The 23,017-nt window shown below is 38.1% G+C and overlaps 1 long non-coding RNA gene across 2 annotated transcripts in view; it reads left to right on the forward strand.

The window, feature by feature from the left end:
• Positions 1-23,017, forward strand: part of LOC103459406 (uncharacterized) — a 58,257-nt gene that overhangs the window by 7,590 nt on the left and 27,650 nt on the right. For both annotated transcript variants that reach the window (XR_532732.2, XR_532734.2), the window contains exon 2: positions 9,809-9,882. This is a non-coding gene — a long non-coding RNA (uncharacterized LOC103459406). The remainder of the gene's footprint in view (positions 1-9,808; positions 9,883-23,017) is intronic.

The raw sequence follows: 23,017 nt of genomic DNA on the forward strand, positions 1-23,017 counted from the left end.
CTCCTTTTACCTTCCCCTGCCCTCCTTTATGAAGGCTGTGGTGCTGAGCGTTAAACGATGTTTGCAAAGATCCTACCGAGTTTAAAGCTTTTCCAGTAGCAGGTGTCTGTCTCTTTCTCTCTTTCTGTGTGCATGAGTGAATAGATGGATAAAAATGGGTTCCCATTTGTTAAAGGAAGCTGTTCTGCTGAGAAACACTTTCCTTGACATTTATGGAAAGGCAACATTGTCCGCAGTCATAGTCCTTGTCATCACACTGTGACCTGTTGTGACAAGAGTTGATCTGTTCACAAACTTGTGTTATTTTTTCGTCATTTTTCTTTCCACATTTGTACTGTCAAATAAATAACATAAAACTCAAACTATACTAGAAAAGCACAAGTAACTTTCACCTTTTTCTAAATTAATGTTTTCAGTACCTCATTTTATTTTTTTGCTAAAGGAAAGTGACCAGAAAAACCAGGGTTTATCTAATGAACTCTTTGCTAACAGGCTGCTTCCCTGACCCTGGCTTCAGCGTACCTGTCAGCAGCTCTCTTCATTAGTGCCATTAAGGGCAGTTTAATGTTATAACACACACACTGGTCGTATTGATCGGGAAACCTGTTCCCAAGGGGGCCGTAGCCGAGACGAGCTCACACTCCATTTCTAACTGTTTTACTCTCAGTAGATCCCAATTCAGAGGGAGACTAGCGCATGTTAAAGTGCAGGGATTGTCTTTGTGCACATGTCATGATGTCATACTAACTGGACTGTTTGTTTTCTAGCTGCACTGCAGACAATTATTTAACAATGCAGAGCGAACGGGTTCAGCAAAAACTAAGTTGAGGCAAATTTGGTGCTTTGAGCTGCACAGTATGTTGAACCACAAAAGACTGCTTGGATGAAAATTTCAGTTGTTAAATATTTTTATATGCAGTCACATCCTACATCGCAGCACTGTGCTTGACCAGTTACATGGTATTTCCTTGCCATGGATGCCTGTAGATTGTATGGATTTTAGTGCCTGAGAAGTTCAGGGAAGATGGGGTTTGGTGTTTGTTTTCTGCATTGATGAGTTAAGAAAAATGTGTTGAAAATGCTCATTGCAACATTCCACATAGGTATCTCCTCGCATGTTTTCCTAACATCATGCAGCCCTTTGTTTGTGTGATACGACTGATTCTCTGAAAGGTAGCAGGCATTGTACCAAACCTGTTTGTTGTTATTTCTGTGATGATCGACATGTTGAAGGAAATTTTACAGACCAAATCAGGGTTATTGCTTCAAAAAAATCTCATTACTCAAATTTATTCCAATGTTTTGACTAATGTGGGTTTGTTTGTAGTCTCGGCAAATAATTATGTAAATTAGCAGAATTCCAAGTCCCACTACTGAAAACACCAGTTTCTTGTTCATGCTCTCTGCATAATGTAGTGACTTGGCATCGCCACCTGTTAGGGGGGGAAAGGATTTCATTTGCAATTTCCATCCAGTAACATTTTCCTCATACTAATGAAATCAGTTTTGGGTTGCTTTGCACCTGGAAAGACGATAATGCAGAGATCATTCTACTACCAGTAGTAAATAGATAATTGAAATTAACTGCACAAAAATGATAAAAGACGGTGTTTCTGGCACTGCGGGTTCCTGCATGAACGCTGCTCTGGTCAGCTCAACCATTTGTGACATAAGAATCCAGATTTTGTGCTATCTCACAAAGCAAATCTATAATCTATTTAGAATCATTTATTCTGAGTTTTACTTGTCCATATGTTTGAGATTAAGTTTGCCTTACATTAAAGTTGTCCCAATTCCAGAAAAATATTTTAAAAAAGGCACTCTGTGTGGATTTTTAAAGAATAAAAGTTCCATAAATATCTCAAACTGTCAAAATATTTTGTGTGAAATAATCCAGTTCAGATTTGGTCAGTCTACACTTTAAACTAGGGAGAATAAAATATACAGGATTCTTGTCAGAAATTGTTAAATGGCCCTTTAGTCAGATCAGAAGTTGGCTGCATAATCAGTTGGCGGTGTTGTCGACTCAAAAATTTATGAAAAACTCAGTGAGGATGGCACTTAATTTCCCTTCCTATTGAAGATGTTATGCTGCCCCCAGTAGAAAGGCATCCTGGACACAGAGCCAATTTGCTCAAATCAAAAACAGTTTAACGATAAACTAAAGCCTAATAAAATTAAATGTAGTTCCCAGTTTGAGGCAAGCACCTAGCAGATTTATTGCACATTAACTATCCTCAGCTAAGCTAATGAATTCCTCCCTGTAAACTGTTTATTGCATTACATGCCACAAACTGGCAGAGTGGGACAACCCAGGCTGAAGCAAAGTACAGTAGATGCATGTATTCATGTGCCTGCAGCTGTGTATGTGTGGATCTGCGTATGGAACGGCAAAGAAAGTATATGGAGATCAATGCAAGCAGATGTTCTCTCTGCACTTCAAACGCTCGCTCTGTTGTTGGCGCCGCAACGCTCCGACAGGCCTTGCGCAAGGGGGATCAAAGGCTAATGAGACAGCCATTGCACAAACGCACCCGGCAGACCCATGAATATTGATACGGCTCTGGAGAAAGAGAGATGGAGGCGAGAGGATTTCTTCGCTCGCTGAGCTGCAGATTAAAGAAGGCAAGGGTAGGAGGGGGTGCCATTGCATGTCAGAAGGACTTTGGGGTTGAAAGAGCAGCAGGGTATATGGTCAAACGGTGCACAGGTTCGTGACGGGGCTCAGTTAGACTGGTAAAAGTGAATTTAAAATGTCAGCTTGACTCCATTTTATCTCTAATTTTAGTCTGTCAGAGATGGAGCTGATCCCAACAACAAGAACTCACTATTTTAGTTAAAAAATTTATAAGAAATCTCAATTTACTCAAAATTCATTCTCTATTAATGAACCTGCAACACAATTTTCCTCACAGTAAAAGGAAAAACTGAATAGATAAGTGAAATGTAAAACATTTATTTTTAAAAAATTGGAAATTGGTATCTTTTCAAAATGAACATCTCTATGCTGTAAAGGCAAAAAGGAAAAAAAGGTAAAGCACACATTAAAACAGAAATGTCAAGCCACACTCTGACGTGAGAAATGTCATGGATACAGCAGGGATGTTCTGATTCCTTAACCACCAAACTGCAGACATCCATTTTATTTTATACAATGTTCTGTATGATTGTCTTAAGTTGACACGTTCCTTCACAAAACACTGCATTATCTCATCCTGCAGGTTGTTATTTTGTCTACTGTTGCAGTTAACCTCCTCAGTGTCTCTCACTGTTTGCCTCAGTGGGCCACAAGAACATGAAATGTTAAATTTAGCTCCATCCCCTGCATTAAATCTGTCAGACTCAGACAAGCTGCTTCCCCCTCTGGCTAAGTTTGCAAAAAAAAAAAAAAAGGACTAAAATCAGCTAAAGGTGACATCCAGGATTTCACCATCCACAAAACTAAAGGTAAAGATACAAAGGGATTGTGTGTGTGCATTTTTTTTTTAAAAGGGGAAGAGTGTCATTTCAGCCCTTTCCTGCTTGTCGGCATGCAGGCAAAGAGACATTGGAGGGAGGACAAGTAAGTGAGGCAGGCAGACAGATAGGGTGAGGGAGACTGATTTTGCTAGAGGGCCGTCTGAAGCTTGTGGGCGATGCTGCTTCCATCTCGACTTGGGGTTGTAAATCAAGCCTCCCCTCGGGGGCCTATCTTCCATTCTCAGACCTTCACAACAGCTTGTTCTCCAGCCTGTGACGAGAGGGACTGTTGTCACAGCAGCCATCGATCGTGTGGGATGAGTTTGTTGGACCGGGGGATTTTACCATCCGAGCGTGGTCACTGAAGTGTCCCATCTTGTCTCTGTCTGTCTGTGGGTTGCATACTCTGTCGAATGCCAAGTCACCACAAGCTATTGTCAGCTGTGTCTCACATCGTTTCAGACTAGAAAAACATTCACTCACCAAGAAGAAAACAAAGACTACAGACGTTAAGTTAATACAGATTTCGGGTTATATGAACACTTGGTACAAGCCAGACATAAATCGTTGGATATAAATTTGGTAAAACATTTAATTTTAGAAAAAATAGGAAATCATTTTGCCTTTTAAACCACATAGAAAGTAAAGTCTGTTTTGGAAAAATGCATATTTTATTTCGTCCACAATAAAAGTCAATGCAACCTGTGGGATGTTCAGTGCAATAAAACCCTGAAATAAGAAAACTGCTGCATTCAGTACCTGCTCAAGTCAAGCCAGACAAGAAAAACGATTGATGCAGCTGTTGGTCACTGATTGGCACAGTTGTAAAGGGAAAAACTGTAAAGCAAAGGAGTAGAGTTTATCACCCCAGCTCTGGTGAAGTAGATGCATAAAACCTAACCTTGTCTGAATAATTTAATCAGAAATAGCCCAATTCAATCCGGATTTTATATCCATATTCTGATAGATTGGTCCTCTTGCTGGGGTTGAAAGAAAACTGGTTGAAGCGACGGCTTCAATGAGTTCAAGATTTTTCTCCATTATTGGCAGTGAACAGAAGTGACATCATACTGTTGCTGAACTTTTCTGTCTTTTTGTTTTATTTTCATCGAGGCAACATCTCAGAACTTGCTTAGACTTGCATTTAAACTGTAGCATCTACTTTCTTCCAGAAGGGTGACATAGATGCTATGCAAATAAGACTATGTTAAAACACCAAACCTAAATGCATACTAATCTGAACAGCAGAATGGTTTAATATTAAAGGAAAGTCATCATAAGAGTTTTATATCACTCCCTGCTTCAGTGGACCCTGGTATTTGTGAGGGTTGGGGACCACAGCTGCCTGTGAATAGCTAAAACCCACAAATACTTCAGATCTCCTCTAAAAATGCTAAGAACTGTATTTTAATGGTTCAAACACCATATGTACCCTAATTTGCATTATTCCTTTGTATTAAAACAGAACCTTGTTTCTACAGTCTTTCTTGAGTCTTGAGGATAAAGCCAATCGGTGCCAATGAAAATGAAGGCCACTCCCAGATTCACTGTTTTGCTTTTGCATTTCCTTTTTGGAAATATCTGGTTACAAACTTGACTATCGTGGTATGATTTCCACCTGTTTTGAAAAGAAAGTGGATTGATTTACTGGTGCATTTCTGATTTGGACTGGCAGTTTCATCTGAATTCAAATGTACAAAGATGAATATTTAAGGGTTTTTACAGCATTTTCATCAGATTAATCAGGTATTTAATTAATGATGTCAAAGAACAACTTCCTTTTATTTTAAAGTCTTTGACCACTTAAATGTTTCTAAGAAGTATTGCTGAAAACGTTCCTACATTGTAAATAACTAATGACTTATTAGTTATCTAAGAAGATAAACATAGCTACTACTTCTTTTTTTTTCCAAGTCTTTCTGTAGATCTAGATATTTTTAATACTGCTTGTTGTGAAAGTGTTTGCTCTTGACATGATTTCTCACTGAAGTGTCTCAGGATTTCACTGAAATGCGACTTGGTTACACCAAAGCTCTCTTATGTAACCTCTCCTTGGAATTGCTGAAACCGGATATTTACATGCACTCTATAAAAAGAAAACCATTTCATTTTCTCAATGTCAGACATTGAATTAATTGGATCAGTAAGAATTACCTAAAATAATTAGATTTAACTACTTTTCATAGAAACTTCACTATTTTTACTGCAAATTCAGAATAAAATATATTTTTTTAATGTTCTGATAGTATAGTTTAACACTTTTCTTAGAACAATAAGTTGTTTCTCCGCCATTAGCGCATTAATCAGGATTGACGGTGATGAGACGCTCCCCCTGATTGGTTGTTCTTGACTGGCAAAGGAGGAGGTGGTGGAGCTTGATGTTTTCACAGATTATCACGACATGGTGGCAGTTTTAAGAAATGCTGTAAAAGTTGCATGCTGTGGATTTAAAGACCATAATCTTGTAGTTTAATAAAAGTGAAATTAAAAGTCTGGCTCTTTATCATACATTGTTACATTTGGAGGGAATGAGAGAGCCTTGCAAACATGAGAGCGCTATCCTAACCTTAAAGTAACCAGATACAAGCATCATGTCGTGTGTGTGTGTGTAGTTGCAGAAAGGACTTATATGTTTGGCAAAATTGATGACATCATGAAGGAAGTACATTTTGTGGAAATGTTAACACAACACCTCAAGACATCAGCCAGGTTTAACTCAGTCATGTAGTTTGAAAATTAGTTTGACCAAATATTTAAAACAAAAAAAAAAAAACTCAGCATTTTTTCATTATTTTGACATTTACCAAGAAAAGATAATCCCAATCCGGTTTAGTCTGTCGTTGAGGAATAATAGGTTATCTTTTAAACGCTGTGAATTTAGATTTTTAGCTGTACGTTCTTTGATTTCCCTTCAATTTAGAATCTCAAGCACATCTAACTTGGTGCACAAGTAAAAGTAAAACTTTGTCTTTTTGGCAGACCATTAAAAACTGCTGGGTTTGAGCAAATGGAGCTGCATCAAAGTAAAAAAAAAGATTTCTAAAAATAAAAATGTTAACTTTAAGAAAATCTTAAAACCCAGTCAGGTGATGCAAAATTCATAGTGGGCCATTCCAGAGGCAGTGACAATGGGTTTTTAATGAGCAGTGGGGCCGGAAAATATATTTAAATCAAATCAAAAGCAAATTAAATTTGAGTACTAGAGCAAAAAGTTTTCCCTCTTGCCATGATGGATTCCGTCCAAAATTGCACTACTTTGAAACCAAAGGGATGAATTATTCCATTTTTAAAAAGCCAATTAGCTGATGCTTTCATGGAAATCAGAAAGTATTTGATTTTCTGATGTCAGTTTGAATTAAAAACAGAATAAATTACTCACATTTGACAGTATTAAGAATAATGACACCGATTCCTTTGACATTTGTCAGGTGAATATTTAAAAAGGTAAAATCGACACATAAATTACATCCTTTCATTATCCATTTGTGTATTGGCCAAAGGAAAAGAAGAGAAATTAGATTTTTATCTAATACTTGGCACAAAAAGCTGCCATGTAGATATAGAAGATGAATTTCAATACATTTAAACACAAAGAAGTTAAAGCTTGCTTTGAGTGCACTGGACATTATATAAAAATATACTTAATCTGATAAAATGACTGATATTGCACCACAGTGTCACCAGCACTTTCACGTTTAGTTTTTTTTTTCTTTTTTTCCCCCTCCTCTGGCAATTTCAAAGTATTTCTTCATCTCGTTTCCTCACCCTGAAACCCACAAGAGCACACCCACTCAACCTCCCGGCCTGCTGAGAGCACTTGAAAGCAATTTTCTTTTAATCAAGTTTACTATAAAGGGCCCTCTGATGCCAGCCTCAGCAACACCTCCATTTGTTTTGTTTTGTTTTTTTTCCCCCCCCAACTCTATCGCTCTGAATTATATTGATTTCTTTATGAGAAGTGTAAAATACTGTTTACTGAGAATTTGCTGTATTTATTGCTCACTCTCTCCAGTGAAGGTCTCACTTTTTCAAATACTTATATTCAGGAATTTGAGTACTTCTTTTTAGCATTAAATAATACAGTTTTCTTAATGATTAAATCTGTAAATGCTTTCCATGAACTTAAGAGGGCTGTAAATTTTCTAATTTGCTTTGATATTCTGAAAACTTTGATATTTCATTAACCACATATGAAAGAAAAGCAGCAAGGTAAATGTTACCTTTTGCTGGATAAAGACGGGCAAGTTTTAATTATTTCCAGTGTCAATTATATTCCACTTGCCCTAACAAATTACCTTTCCTGACTGCAGTTGAGTGAATTCAGCCACTGGAAAGGAAATTGGATCAACATACATAGAAATAGTCCTGAATCGGTAGTTTAAAGAAAAGTTTCAGAAAGTAGAGATTACTACTCTGACACTTGAGATGTTCCGTAGTAAGCAAATTGTAATTTTAAATCTCCAGTTTAAGACTAGATTAAATGTGCTAATGTAACTCGTGTAGTTAAACTGACATTCATCCTAACTTTATGCAACCTCTGATGGTTTAAGACAAACACATCTGAAATTTATTTCCAAAGTCAAAATACTTATTGCTGTTGACGCCCATTTAAAATGCAAAATGCACTTACACAATCCGTGATATCACTGGTTTATCACTGCACCAGTAAACCAGTGATTATCACTGGTTTACTGGCCCATTGATAACTCAGCATATCAAAATCAGTTTCCTGACTTTAAAGAGTATCTGCAAGTCTGAAATTCAAGATCAGTCCCTCATTGAAGACAAACATTGACAAACTGAACAGTAATAATCCTACATGAACCGAATCTCTTAATTTAAAGGGTATTACTTTTATTTTGAAAGTCTAAAGTCTTTTTTGTTGATCACAGGGGAGTTGTATGCAAACCAGAACTAAACACGGTATTCAGCTTCTATGCACCACAAATCTGGAACATCCATCCATCCATTTTCTTTCACCCTTGTCCCTCAGTGGGGTCGGGAGGGTTGCTGGTGCCCATCTACAGCTAACGTTCCGCGCGAGAGGCGGGGTACACCCTGGACAGGTCGCCAGTCTGTCGCAGGGCAACACAGAGACATACAGGACACAGAACCATGCACACACACACTCACACCTAGGGGCAATTTGGAAAGGCCAATTAACCTGACAGTCATGTTTTTGGACTGTGGGAGGAAACTGGAGTACCCGGAGAAAACCCACGCATGCACAGGGAGAACATGCAAACTCCATGCAGAAAGACCGGGGCCGGGAAACGAACCCAGAACCTTCGTGCTGCAAGGCAACAGCTCTACCAACTGCGCCACTGTGCAGCCCCAAATCTGGAACAAACTTCCAGAAAACTGCAAAACAGCAGAAACACTGAGTGCCTTTAAATCTAGACTAAAAACTCAACTGTTTAGAGTTGCTTTTGAAATCTAATCATGACACATTAATCAATATCTGATGTGCAAAATGTAATGTTGTTGAGTGTGTGTTCTATAACTTTGTAATTTTGTTTTTGTGATATAAAGCTCTTTGAAATGCTGCTGAAAGGTGCTATACGAATAAAATTTGATTTGATGCAATCCAGCATATGAAGACCTATTTTTAAAGCAAGTTTTGTTTTCAAAGTATAAATTAATCTAACTGCTACCATAGGTCCATTGGTAATTTTAAAACTAAAGTATTAATTTTACATGTATATGACTAAATCTGTTTTTGAGAACAATTTGTTACATTATTTTATTTGACAGTCCAAATTCATCCCGTTTACTTTGAAATCTACTCTTGTATAACTGATCCTGTTATGATCATTTTTTTAGGCTCATTAGGAAAACACCACAATAAACCTCTGCTTTTGATATTTTGGTAGATTTGGAGATTTACAGGTCGTGTTAGCAGCACTCTTCGGTGTAGTGGTAGTTACCGAGCGCAGGTGACTCAGAAGTTGACTGATTTTTGCATTAGATGTGTAAAAACGGAGTCCTGGTGGCACAAGTGTAAGAAGTTGTATTAAAAGTTGGAAAAATTTCAACTGCTCATAGACATCAGTTTGTGTTCCATACTCATTGTGTTGTTGCATTGTGTTACATGAATAACTCGGAGGAAGTTTGGCTAAAATTATTTTACTTGTAGGACTTGGAGACTGCAAATGTTGCTTGACCTCAAAACTGATTGGTCTATTTCTGGTTAGGGCTCTTTATTTAAAAAACAAACAATGCCTTGCATCAAAAATAATTGTAAGAACTGATGCATGCTACAGAACTGTAAAGAAATCTGAAATGGATCAAGAAAAAGGAGGAAAGCTGTTGGATGTACTGAATCTTTTTTAAAATGTTCTTCTTGCAGATCACAAGAACAAGATGTGCCGAGAGAGCTTCCTGTGACTGAACCTGAAGAGACTGGCTGTCCAGGACACACAGGTGAGTCTCATTGTTCTACGTTTCCTTTGAGACTTGATAACAACAATCCAAGAGATGAAGTATAGCCAAAAATATCCAGCTATAACATGTCAAAATGACCAGTAATGTGATCCTGTGAAGTACTACATGGTTTTAACGCTGCCTGTAGAGTTTATGTGCAAAAATATCAATATTAAGATTTCACTCTCAAGTTTCTCACTTCTCAAAAGCTCTCGGTTCATTTAATTTAGGTATCAACACAAATTAACTGAGTTGCCAGAAATCTAGTTTGTGTATATTGTAATTTATTCAGTTTCTTCTACTTTTTTGAGTCCATGGAGTGCAGCTGACTTCAGCCTAAGACACCTCAACATTACACAAAGAGTGACTATTTTCTCCATCACGTTGAAATGATAAAATATGTAATTTCCCAATACGCACAATAAGCAAACCTTTTCATATAAAGTCATTAAGGAAAATTGCAGCTTTTATATTGAAAAATAGTTGGTTTAAATCTGCAAAAAACTTATTGGAGAAAATAAATCCTTTCCTAGCAACAATAAGAAAACAGTCAGCCAAAGTTTTCTTCAGTATATGAAGTATTGAAATTGCAACCTACACAGCTGCTTCCCTAATGCGTTTTAATGAAACTCCCCCACAAAATAAAAAACATTCAGCTGCTTTAAAGTACTTTAGCTAGGAAAAATGAAAAAGGAATAAAACCCTTAAATATCTTTATGTGCGTTATTAAAAGCACAGTGCCTGAGCAAAGCTTTTTCATTAAGTGGAGAAAGAATAAAAGCTTAGATTATATTTATTAGTATGGCTTTTCTATTTACAGCTTCCATCCTGTGAGCTTCCTTTTTTCTGCAACCCAGTTTATTTCCAGGAGAAAGTGGTTTTGAGAAAAAAAGGCCAGAGATATACTCGGCCTTCTTCGGAACTTGCAGTTTAAGGGACCATGACCCGATACCAAGGGAATAAGAGAAATGCCCAAAAAATCAGGGTAGTATGCATACTTGGGAAGTTTGATGTATTGTATTGATACTCATTGAACTTTTCCACATTTTGTCAATGTTTAAAAGATAATTGTGGAGGTAAAATTTGCTTTATAACATGATATTCTAAACAGAATCCAGCACCAGGTGATGTCTGATAACAGCCGATTCAAAAACAAACATACATTTTATTTAATTTCAAAATAATTTTAGTGTAAATACAGCAGCTTTGAGAAGGACTGAGAAATATTTTTGGAGAACACCATTGAACAAATGGCGACATTCAATCCATCAGCTGAAAATCGGAAGCGTATGACGCAACTGGTAACCTACCAAGACATGGCGGTCCAACTGGACAAGTAGTCTGGTCAAGAAAAGCGATAATCGGAGAAAGTCGAGCAAGCCATGATGACTCTGGAGGAGCTGCAGAGATTTATTGCTAATGTGGGAACATATTTCAGAAATACAACCATCAGATGTGCACTCCACAAATACAAGAGAAGAAGTCCTGCAGTTTGAAACATGTCATGTAGAAGACACTGTGAACATTAAGCCTAAATGCAAAGTGATGCACACTACTGGATCCCTATTGTCAAACATGGTATTGGCAGGATCATGCTGCAGAGTTGCTTTCTTCAGAGCTGATGGATGGAGCAAAATGCTGGACAAGACTGGAAGAAAACCTGTTTGTAAGCAGTGGAGGACATTAAGATACAATGACAAGAACACCAACCCTCTAGCTATGCGTAAGAATGCCAAAATCAGCTGACTGGGCTGACTGATACAGAAAGCAGCGACAGCAACAAGCTCAAAGTGAACGTATTTTCTCCTGGAGATAGTTGCACAGGAGAGGATGATGTGAGCGGAGTGAAATATCAGCCTCTCGGAGCACACGCTTAAATCTCGTGTTTTGTCAGGGTTTTTAATGATCCTACGCTCTGTAAGCTCAGGTTGCTTCGTGTCGGCGCTGACCCTCATGGCCAAGCGCTGGTGACACCTTCCCATCTGTGTTAATGAGATGACTCCACTCCGTCTACGGGTCACAGTGATATTTACAGAATCCGTTGTTGCAGCAGAGATCCACGCCTCCCTGTGGCGCTCCCTCGTCTCATTTGCATTGCTTTCAGACTTCCCCTTCCTGGCGTTCCCTCCGTTTTATCGCTCTCGCTGAGCTCCTTCGTGATCGACAGGCTCCTTCACACTTCTCTTCAGTTTGTATCGCACATGTTAATTAAAGCCTCTAATTAGCTTTCTCCACTAAAAGGCCGCATTAAATCAGAGTTGGAATGGCAAATGATTCCTGGCATTAGCATAATTGTGTTTTTGAAGTGGAAAGACTCAGGCATTAGGGATTTTTTGTTTCAGTGATTTGTTGTTTGTGGCTTGGCGCCTAAGGGGCTACTGGAGGTTGGTCGGGTGGATTGTGGGGCCGGGGGACCCTACAGGGGCCCCAAACACTAATGAGGCCTGCTACACTCTGATGGAGCAGATATAGGAGGAAAAAACAATGCTGCGACGCGTTGCCATGAGGTTCTTCGAAGATTGCATCAGAGTGAAAAAGGACACCCGTGGTGTCTGTGTTTGACAGAGAGGAACAGAAAAATAAAGCATCTGCAAATTTCACCCTCACCTATGTTACCTGGTTTGCTTAGTTTTTAAGAAATTGCATCATGTAGCACTGATTCCACCTGTCGTCTTTTCCTTGAGTACAGCACAAAACACAACTAGTCTAAAGAAGACGAGAACTCACCATCTGAGAACGTACAGAAAAATATAGAAAAAATCTGACAGAGACTGGTGGTACAGATTCTTTTTAAGGAAAACTTTTCTCTTATTTGATGTACATCTCATTATATTCATGACCAAACAAGATAGTAAGTGCAAAAAGAAGCATTAGCAAAAAAATGTGGATTTTCTACTAAACTTTTACTGATGCTGGTGGTTGCATCATAAATTAAAAAAACGATCTAATTGAATCTGTGCATACTATTTACACTGTGGCAGAACTAGGTGCTACAGGAATTAAGAAAAGTAGGAATTTGAAAACGATATTTGCATGTTTTCTGCTAACAGTGGGCAGATTTTTGAGAAAAAAAAAGCATCTGCAAATGTTGGTGGTTGACTGGTGCCCGTTTCCCTCAGACTCCGGGCAAGAGGCGGGGTACACCCTGTAAAGGTCGCCCATCTGGACAAAATGGAGACGCACAGGACAGACAGTCATGCACACACATTCACACCGAAGGGCTTATTCATACACAGGGAGAATATGCAAACTACATGCAAAAAGACCGCAGGCTAGGATTCGAACCCAAGTCCTTCTTGCGCCAAGTCGACTGTGCAACCCAACTCCATTCATATTAGTTCATATGTTCTTGGCTGCTTATAACCTCATTATCAATGTTTGCTACCCTGCAGGAGTTTTGGATAATTATTTAGATGCTTTGAACAGTAGACTAGGTAAAAGTCATGGCATCAGCAATAATGTCCACAATAAAACATCCTGCAGCAATAATTACTTTGGAGCAACTTTGTGTGAAAAACTATAGCAATAGCACTCTGCTGAAGGAAAATGCAGAAAAGGTAAATTATGTTTGCCTTCTCTGCAAACATAATTTGCAGATAGGTTACAGAGTACAGTAACCTATCATTTACAGAGTACAGTAGTTTCTTTTTGTTTGTCCCTGTGTGGCACTTTGAACTTCTTTGTTACTGAAATGTGCTTTTACAAAAAATTTCTAAATTTAAATTTCTTTATCATTTCCAACTACTGGTGAAGCATAAGTTTCACCAGAAATTAGATTCGAATTTTAAATAATTGCCAAAGCACAATTTTAATTTAGAAGGAATCCACAGTAGTGCAGCTGGGTCTTAAAAAGCTCTACTTGGTAAAATAATTCTGACATGCATGTAGGATGAACGGCAAGAAGATATGAAATTTAGTCCAATAAGTATATTAACTTCAAAACTAAAGCTACATTTATGTTTTTGCTTAAGTCTATGGATTAACATAGAACTTTGAGATGAAAACATTGCAACTGTTTCAGTACTTTATTTTAAATAAAAGAAAATTCAGCCATTTTTGCTTTATTTTTCAGCTACAGAATTTCATACATGGGCAACTCTTGTCACTAACCTTCTGGGATGCTTAGTGGGCACTTTCCCCGTCACATGGGGGTTTGGTAAGAGTCCTTTAAGTTTCAGGAACTCAGAAGGTCTGCTATAATTGACTCCCAGTAGAAAACACAAATTTTTGTTATTGCTCCCCAAACATTTGACTGGCACTCCATGCACAGTGATGCTGCAGACCAAATCAGATGGATGTGCTGTGTATTTCCCCCAAAGTTTGCAGGAGGAAATGCCATGAAGTTTCTGCAAATTCCATTTTACCTTAATATTCTTTGCACCTGCACTGAACACTGCAAATCCTTCCTAATGCAAGACGAAATGATCAAAAACGAGCCTCACGTGTCATTGAGCTGTAGTGAGACATCCCTGCCAAGTTGGTGAGACTTTCTGAATCCACTCACTTATTAGTGTGAAACTCTTATGCCTCAGGTTATATTCTTTTTTTGTAGTGTGGCACATATGGATTTACAGCTGATTGCCACTGTGCACATCCTCACCTATCAAACATGAGTGAAGCTGTCACCAAGCCATGGATTGCGCCTCCGGGTAGACATAATGTACTTTTCAGAGTCTTCCTCTGGGCAAGCCTAGCTCTGTGCTGCTGTGGTGAAATTATTCACGGTGAACTTGCCTTCCCAAAGGCGCGGCGGTGGAGCGGTGACAGTTTGGGGCTTGTGTGATAGCCAGGAGTGTTGTTATGAGTTATTATTGAGCCAGCTAGATATACGGAGCACAATGCGGCACATTTTCACTCCACGGCCTTAAATCTGCTTCAGGCATGAAAACCCATTAAGATGCATCGCGAGAAACAGAGAAAGGGTTGAGGAAATGATGTAAGGAAGAAGAACTGGAGATGAATTCTTCTTCAGAAGGATGCTTTTAATCTAAATGTTTATTATTCGATTCTCTTTCTCTGAACCGCTGCAGCCAGTTGAAGGACATTCTCCTTTGTTCCTCAGGAGACTGACGTAATTATCTGGAATATATTCTTAACAGCAGAAAATGCCACGGTTAGTAATCTGTTTAGAAATGGAAATTCTTTGAGAAATTAGAAGAAAAGTGGGAGTTGGGGAGGAGGATGAAAAAACAGGAAAGACCAGCAATGTCAAACAAATATGGAGGTTTCAGTTACTGCCAGACTCATTTTAGAAACGTCTAACACTCATTATGTCCGTTTTACTGGTGCTGATAGTCAGAACTCCGTATGAGATCAAACCAAGGGCACCGCTGGAGGCTTGAGTTATACAACAAGAAATTCACCTTCTGTGACCTGACAGCATTTTATTTGTAGTTTCTCCAGCTTTTTGTTGCTTTGTTTAAGTTTAAAAATCGAACTGAAAAAATGTGTCCACATTTATTTCTCTTCTCCATCTGCATGCATTGGATTTGCACAATCAGACCAGGGACAGTGACTTTCAAGTCCCATGTTTTAGTTGAATGCAGCTTAAGTTTGTTGGGCCAAAGTTTTGTTTTCATTTGCTGTTTGGGTAAAGTTGGGGGGGAAGATTGTGGGTGGAATGTTTTCTCATCTTGTTAGAAAACATAGTTTTCTTTACCTCCACTCTGAAAACACATTTTCCAGCTAGTGAAAGTCACAGCTTTAAAAAAAAGAAAACGTTAACAGTGGTAAATTGTTTGCACAAGCGTGTTGTCAGTTCTACCAAGAAAACAAGCACAAAAGTGTATTTAAAGCGCAGGCAAAATGCCAAGCAGTGCTGTACCTGTTTTTGAACCAATAATGGCTCATCATGACTAATCCACTATAAGTGTGGTATTTTCCTCTCAAAGTAAATTGACACTAAGAGATCATTGATGAGAGTCGACTGAAATGCTTAGGTACACACAAAATGAACTGGCAATAAGGCATGATTATTTTGGGATCTTCCTGATTGAATTTATGTGAATAAATGGCCTGAAAGCCGGAGTAAGTTGCCAGTGTTGAGATGCAATTACATTTTTCACCATTTGTCAATTTACTTTTCCTATTAACATTAAAAATCAAGTATTTAAGAATTTAAATAGTTTCAGCTTTATGAGTTGCAGTTTTCATGAAACTCCTCTAGTCTTTCTTTGTCATTTATGACTTAGTGGATTTTTGGGGCTATTTGGTAGTAAAACATTTGATTTGTCATCGTTCAACCAACATCATTTTAATCTGAAAGACGTTAAATATTTACTTGATGCCAAAGTTTCTTCAAAAGGTTCTCAAAAACCTCTATGGCCCATCGTGATAAACCAATTCTCAGTACAAAAGAGTGAATTATTTAATTATCTCACTGAAAAGTTCCTTGTAAGTTAGTTTTATCTCATTTCAAGTGTACTAAGATATTTGATCTCAAAATTAGACCGAAAGTACCTGGTAAGATGTTGTACTTTTGCTGTATTCAGGAGTTTAGGAATCACTATGTGTTGTTTAATAAAGATTTTCTACTTGCAAGTTAATGTCTTAACACTAGAATTTAAATAAACCATAATGTTCTTACAGGTGTATTTATCAGCATTTTTACAGCTACAAAAGTAATTTAGATGAAGTATAGCTTGGTCAAAAGGTTATAACTTATCAACAAATCAAAACCTTGAAAAAAATCCACATGGAAAATTTTCTCTGCCAAATTTTCTTGCGGGTTGTTTTCTTAACATTAAATTAAGATTAAACACCTGTCTAATATGGAGAAATATTGTGAACACATAAAAAACTAATCCATCCACTTTTTGAGCAAAAAGCATATCAGCTGAATTACACTAAACCAGCTGAAAAATGTGCGGCACGAGAATAAACTGATATTTTCGCTTGAAAATTCCCAGTCCCTCCGTGAAGATAGGCAGCGAATCCGAATATCAAGATAGAAATGCGGCAGATAAACACACTCACCAATGGCAGCCCTGATTGAGTGCAAGTGTCTGTGTTGGCGGTCAAGGTCAGCTGATAATGGGAGAGATTGAGGATGGGATGATGCGGCGGGGGGTCGGCAGCAGTCTCAGGTAATGAGATTTACAACCCTGAGCTCTTGCTGCTCCCCTTTCTCTCCCCCTCATCCCTCACCTAACATGATTTATAGATCTAATAGACGTCACTGCTCTCACCTAAGATAGAGGCCTCACATTATCGCTGAGGGAAAGTAATCTGTTCAACAGGGCAAGATTATAGAGACAATTTTACCATGATGTTCCTGATCGTACCTGGTAAACCGATATTCCTGGGCGTCCAAGGAAGAAGCTGGTTTCGCTAGTGGCTGGCAGTAAAGATGAATTAATGCAAAACCATCAGTTTTAATAAAAACTATAAAACTGCATTGATCACTACGGTTTATCACAGGTAAACCAATAAGACAGGATTATGACCAGCACAGGCTCTCTCAGAGGTAATGACTGTACAGCCACATTCACAGCATCAACTTCTAGGACAAAATGTTCTCCTGCATTTAATATATCCCACCCACCGAATGGTGTGATGACGATATTTGGTGTTATTTACTTCACCTGTCAGAGGTCATAATGTGATGCAAAGGGTGAACTGAAGATAACCCAGACTTTTCTCTTTCTGGTCTATGAAGAGAGGATGAATTACATTTCCTAAATGTAACCAAGCCTATTCCTGGACCCCCTAGGAATAGTTCAAATGACTTAATACCACTACCTGTATTAAGCTGGTGTAAAAACAACTAAACTAAGTTCTATAAGGGACAAGATGCAACATCAATTTTCCCAAATAAGATTTTTGAAATTTGTAAGTTTTTAACAGATTGTCATGGTTTAGCTTTGGGCCCTAAAACTTTACTAAAAGGTGCAGATTTATCTGCACTTTTCACTCATTTAGCAAAAAAAAAAAAGGATACCCAAACAGTTAAAGTCAAGTAAAATTAAACCAAATTGACTTTGAAATCTGTGTATCTCAGGCAAGAAATGCAATATGTAAAATGAATACAACACAAATAATTCCTTTTTTTTTTAAAGTAGCAGGACAATTGTAAATGAAAATTCATCCAATAACAAAACAGATATCTACACAATTTAGCTTCAGCCTGATATGGACGTCTTCCTCCAATCCTTTATGTGAATCAGGTCGTTGATCCCTTCATAGATCCAGAACCAATGGTTCTGTTAATCAGGTTTTAGCTGACTTTATTCTGAAGGTTTAAACTTAGACAAACAAACTTATTGAACACTTAAAACACTGAGTCACTTTAATGTTCACATGCTATTTTGAGCTTAGAAAAACCACAGCCATCCAGAGATGTAGTTACGATGACAATCATACAAATGAAAAGATTTCTCAGGTGTCTCCTCAAGACGTAAATTATTAAAATTGATTTCAAAGCATTAATTTTGAAAACATGAATTTCTTTTTTTTTTCTTCTGATTGAGATCTGACTCCTGTTTTCCTGTTGTGTATTTGATGTCAACCTTTGAAAGGGACTATTGTATTCACTGGTGGTGTCACGGTCACAAATCTGGGCTGCATGTTTTGAGCAGGCAGACCTCCATGATATTTATGTCCACAGATGCAAATTTGTCATATTTGCTTCATCACTGTATCCTTAAAGTGATGAAGCACTTTAAGGGATGGGCATCCCTTAATACAGGGATGGAGTATCCCATCAATGACTTGGTGGGCCCCTTTTTGGAAATACTTAGTTGACATGAAGAAAATACCAAGATGGTCATTTTGCATCATTACAATAGAAGAATCTGAGGAGAGAAATGAGATCTGGGCTTTATAGAAAAGCAAGAAGCTGCATAAATGTATTATTTTGAACTTACCAATTCCATCCTCCATTAAATATGTAGGATTTGTAATGTTGGCAGCCTGTTGGCTTCCAACACTGTGCCAACATGTTTTTTCAACACTGTCTCAGCTAGAAATTTCAGACTGCTGTTCCTGTTGGCAGTGCTGACTCCTCTACCAGCATTAAACGTTTGAAACGTTTAACAACTTTAAAATGTCACCAATGTTCTTGACTTAATTTCTTCCAAATGGCATGCTCCTGTTTTGTTGAGCTGCTTGTCTCTTATACACACACATTAATTCGTCAGAGTTTTATACCTCAACAAATCCGGAGTTTACATTAGCAGGTTTTTTTTTAAATTAGTTTTCAGAAACATTTTTTGTACCCGCCTTTTTATTGTCTGCAGTAGTTAAGATAAAGCAGCTCTGCAGAACACAAGAATGTGACAAAAGATGTTAATTGATCATTTTACTCTGAATATGTAATGATCAAGTTTGTAAAATGGTATAACAAATCGGCATAACCAAAAATGAGTAAAGGCATTCAAAGGATAATAAGTTCAATTTTGTGATTGCAACAAAAACAAGTGGATCAGAGCATGCCTAAATTAAGCTGCTTTTCTCCTGATATTTGATTTAACAGATATTTGGTGAAGTAATGTTGAATAACCTTTCCTCATTGTAAAAACAAAAGCAGAAAAAGTAAGGTTATGAATTTGTGAAAAATCAGGAGCTGGAAACCAAAGGTGCTGCCACTAAGAAATAATGAAATTATTCAGGCGTGCGATGCTCTGTGCTGTTCCGTTCTTGTGATGAGACTCTTACTAACATGACATTCAACTGAAACAAAAATACGGGCTGCACTATTGTTCCAGTACACTGCACAGACCAGCTGAGGCACAGCAGCAGTGAGGGTGGAAGCCACTGAACTCGCTGCTCATTACCAGAAAAACCTCTTCTGCAGCAGCACAACAACCGAGGAAACAATCGGCGTCTGCTCAGTTCTGTTTATTGGCTCTTGTGTGCAAAAACACGACAATATGGTGACGGCCAGATTGCCCTCCAGTAGATGCAGTGTTAATATTTGCACTAAGTCCGCAGTACGTGTTAAATTGTGCTAGATTGGATTTCGGGCGCACAAACATCCCCCTTCAGTTGTTTGTTTTCTAATGCAGTCTCCCATCTTTGTGTACTTTGAGAATTAAACCAATAAGCCCCCCTGCTAAGCTGAGGCGAGCCGTTATTGATGTGCTCCCTTTTTATTGTCTGGAGTTTATTCAGTTCATATTTATTGTGTCTGCCTTTGTGCCAAGAAGCAGTTACTCTGAGCAGAGCGACTCAGAGGGACTCAAAGATCTACAAACAGCTGTGGAGTTTCAGGCAACAATATGCTCTATTAACCGTTTCAGTCGAGTGTTTTATTAAATTTTCAGTTTTTCATTAAACTTCTACATTTAGTGGAACAATATGATTAAAACAACAGCTTAAGAGACATTTTGACATTGAAAAACATAAATTTTAGACAGGAAGAACTCCGGAGCATTTAAGAGCTGTTTACTCTTCACCAACATGGCTCATTTTCTCCCATTATGTGTGCAGAGACATATCTGCAGTCTATTTGAGTAAGAGATGCCAGATTGCACAAAGAAATGACTAATAGTGCAGAAAATGCAATTTAGGTCCCAGCCTTCCTTCACTTAATTTTTGTTTCATCTTTTCTTTCTTTTTTCTTTTTTTTTTTTTTGGTGTGGAAACGACGTTTGTTGTGGACACAAGTCATGTTCTGAGAAACGCAACCAACTTTGCTTCTGATTAGATTATTAACCATAGACCAAAAAACTGCACATAAAAAATGCAAACAGCTATTAATTTTATAATTATTTAAAACTCTCCGGCTGTAAAAAATAAAATACATACACATGTATACATTGTATGTGGAATACAATATGATGAAAACTGACCTGAATCTTTGGGATGGTGGTGATTAATATGGGTTAATTACTATTGTAGTCAAAGATTTGATGATTATTGCAATTTATAGAGAATATATAGCAGTTTTTAAGTCATGTTTTTTTTAAACCATGGTGTATCTTGATTAGGGCTGTACAATTTTTGCAGATTATTTAATTGAGACTCTGCCTTTAAATGGTGCATGTGAGTATATTTTCACAAATCAATTCACAGATTTAACTCGATTGCAAACAATACCTCAGAAAGGTTAAGAAGCTTCAAACATCTCCTTGGCAAATTAACAAGCTGAGATATGATATACAACAAAACAACTTTTAAAGTAATTTCATTATTTCTCTGTGCATTTTATTGCATCTCCCCAAATCAATTGCTTTAGCTAGGAAAGTTATAAACGGTACCTCAGGATCTTCGTGTCCTTGGAGATATCTGCCAAAATATTCTGAGAGAGGCCTGCTCCTAAAGGGTTTAGGAGCTGGTATTAATTTTGCTCGTTTGTCAGCCACTTAGCTCTTTCACCTGAGGAAACATTCTCAGCTGTGAGGACAATAAATAGTGCTGTCAAGTGTCTCAACAGTTTTAAGCGCAGTGGAGAAAATGCACCGTTGATTTCTCAGCGGTGTAATGCTGCTTTATTAGTGCAAAACTAAAGGCGCACATTTTTTCCTCCTGCTTATTCCTCTGCCGGCAGAATAACGAGTCTTCTGAGCTCCAAGTGAACCATGAATATCGGGGAATTGCAGCGATAATCCACATGCAGACAAAGAAACTAAAGGTGATGCAGAGGACAGCTAAGGAAACTGTGATGTCTTTTTGCATCCCGAGGCATTTTGTGAGCCTACATTTTGTGCAGATGAGTTGAAGCGTCTCTATTCAAGCCAGAGCGAGTGCATTAATTACCGCACATATAATATCTACCAGCTGGTATAGAACACAAAATGTAACAGGACAAGTGTTGTCAGTGAGAGCTTAAAATGGCTGCTGAAAGTCGGAGAACTGGAGCTGCACCAAACTCAGCAGACGGTGGACAGGCTTGTGGTTGGATGGCCGAGTTCGAAGGCAGCAGCTTGTTAGGATGGAAATGGATTAGCAAGAGGCACAATGGGAGTCTTAGGCATGTCTGTGGTGTTGTGTTAAAGCTCTGCCTATGTTGCCCGGGCTGCTAGACTCATTTATGCCCAGCGGTGCATGCGGCAGCCAACTCTCTCACACACAGCGCTTTTCTAATTGCCACGGTTTCTTCTGCGCTCGCAGCCCAGCCTCCATTCGGCATCCATCAAAGCCATGAATTAACCTGCAGCGCGGCACAAATGTTCTGTTTGTCACATGCAGCTGCAAGTGGAATTATTTCTACCAATGCCACTGTGTTACAATGTTGAGGATACTGAAGAGATTTTACACACAAATGAACAATTTATTTACGATTTAGTTTTCCTTTACCATCAAATCCAAACTGCATAGAAACAGATTTTTTTTTTATGTGAATCTAAGCTAGTAGAAACTCGTTTCGGATCTGTTCTCACAACTTTGCAAACAAACAGAGCAACACATTTAAATGGTCATTTAAATACTACTAAAATGAAAGAAACAATGGGTTGACTGGCATGAGGTTTCCTCAGTTTTCCAAAGATTATCCATCTTGATGACTGAAATGTTGCAAATACTTTTTAAAGTGTCTCAGACAACTATAATTAAGATAATAAAGTGGCCGATTTTAATTCATTCGAGTACAAGAACATATGGAAGCCCTCGGCAGATGCCAGGAAAGCTAAAGAATCCACACGAAAACTTATTCAAAGGAAGGATCCAAAGAAAACAACCCAGTAGTGGGGGCAGCGTCTGACTGACAGGTGATGCCTTACAAGTGAGGTAAAAACAACATCACAGCACCACTTTGAACTTAAGATGTTACTACAAAGGAAAAACTCTAGGTGTTGCCAGGCTCTAGGTTTAGAAAAAGAGAGAAATGTATTTACTCTTTCTAAAAAATCCCAACAGCAACTCGTATATCTTTGTTTACATGTTATTGATCCTGTATAATCTAAAGAAACCAGTCTAGGATTGATCCACCTTGCTTGTATCTCCTGCCTCAAGGTTTGCGCAAACTAATAAAATCCTATCAATAAGTCCTGTTGTGACATTTAGGGATGTGTTGCTTTGACATAATGAAATTGCTGCCAGTGAAATGAAATTTTATTCAATACTTAAGCTGCATATGTAGGGATCTACAAACCTGTTTTTTTGTAATAGGTGGCCAGATGGGAGTCTGTGGTGCACCAACATGAAAACCATTTAGGTTTTTATGGTGCACCAACATGAAAACCATTTAGGTTTTTGT

Source organism: Poecilia reticulata, linkage group LG23 (assembly GCF_000633615.1).
Source record: "Poecilia reticulata strain Guanapo linkage group LG23, Guppy_female_1.0+MT, whole genome shotgun sequence".
NCBI classification, from domain to species: domain Eukaryota; kingdom Metazoa; phylum Chordata; class Actinopteri; order Cyprinodontiformes; family Poeciliidae; genus Poecilia; species Poecilia reticulata.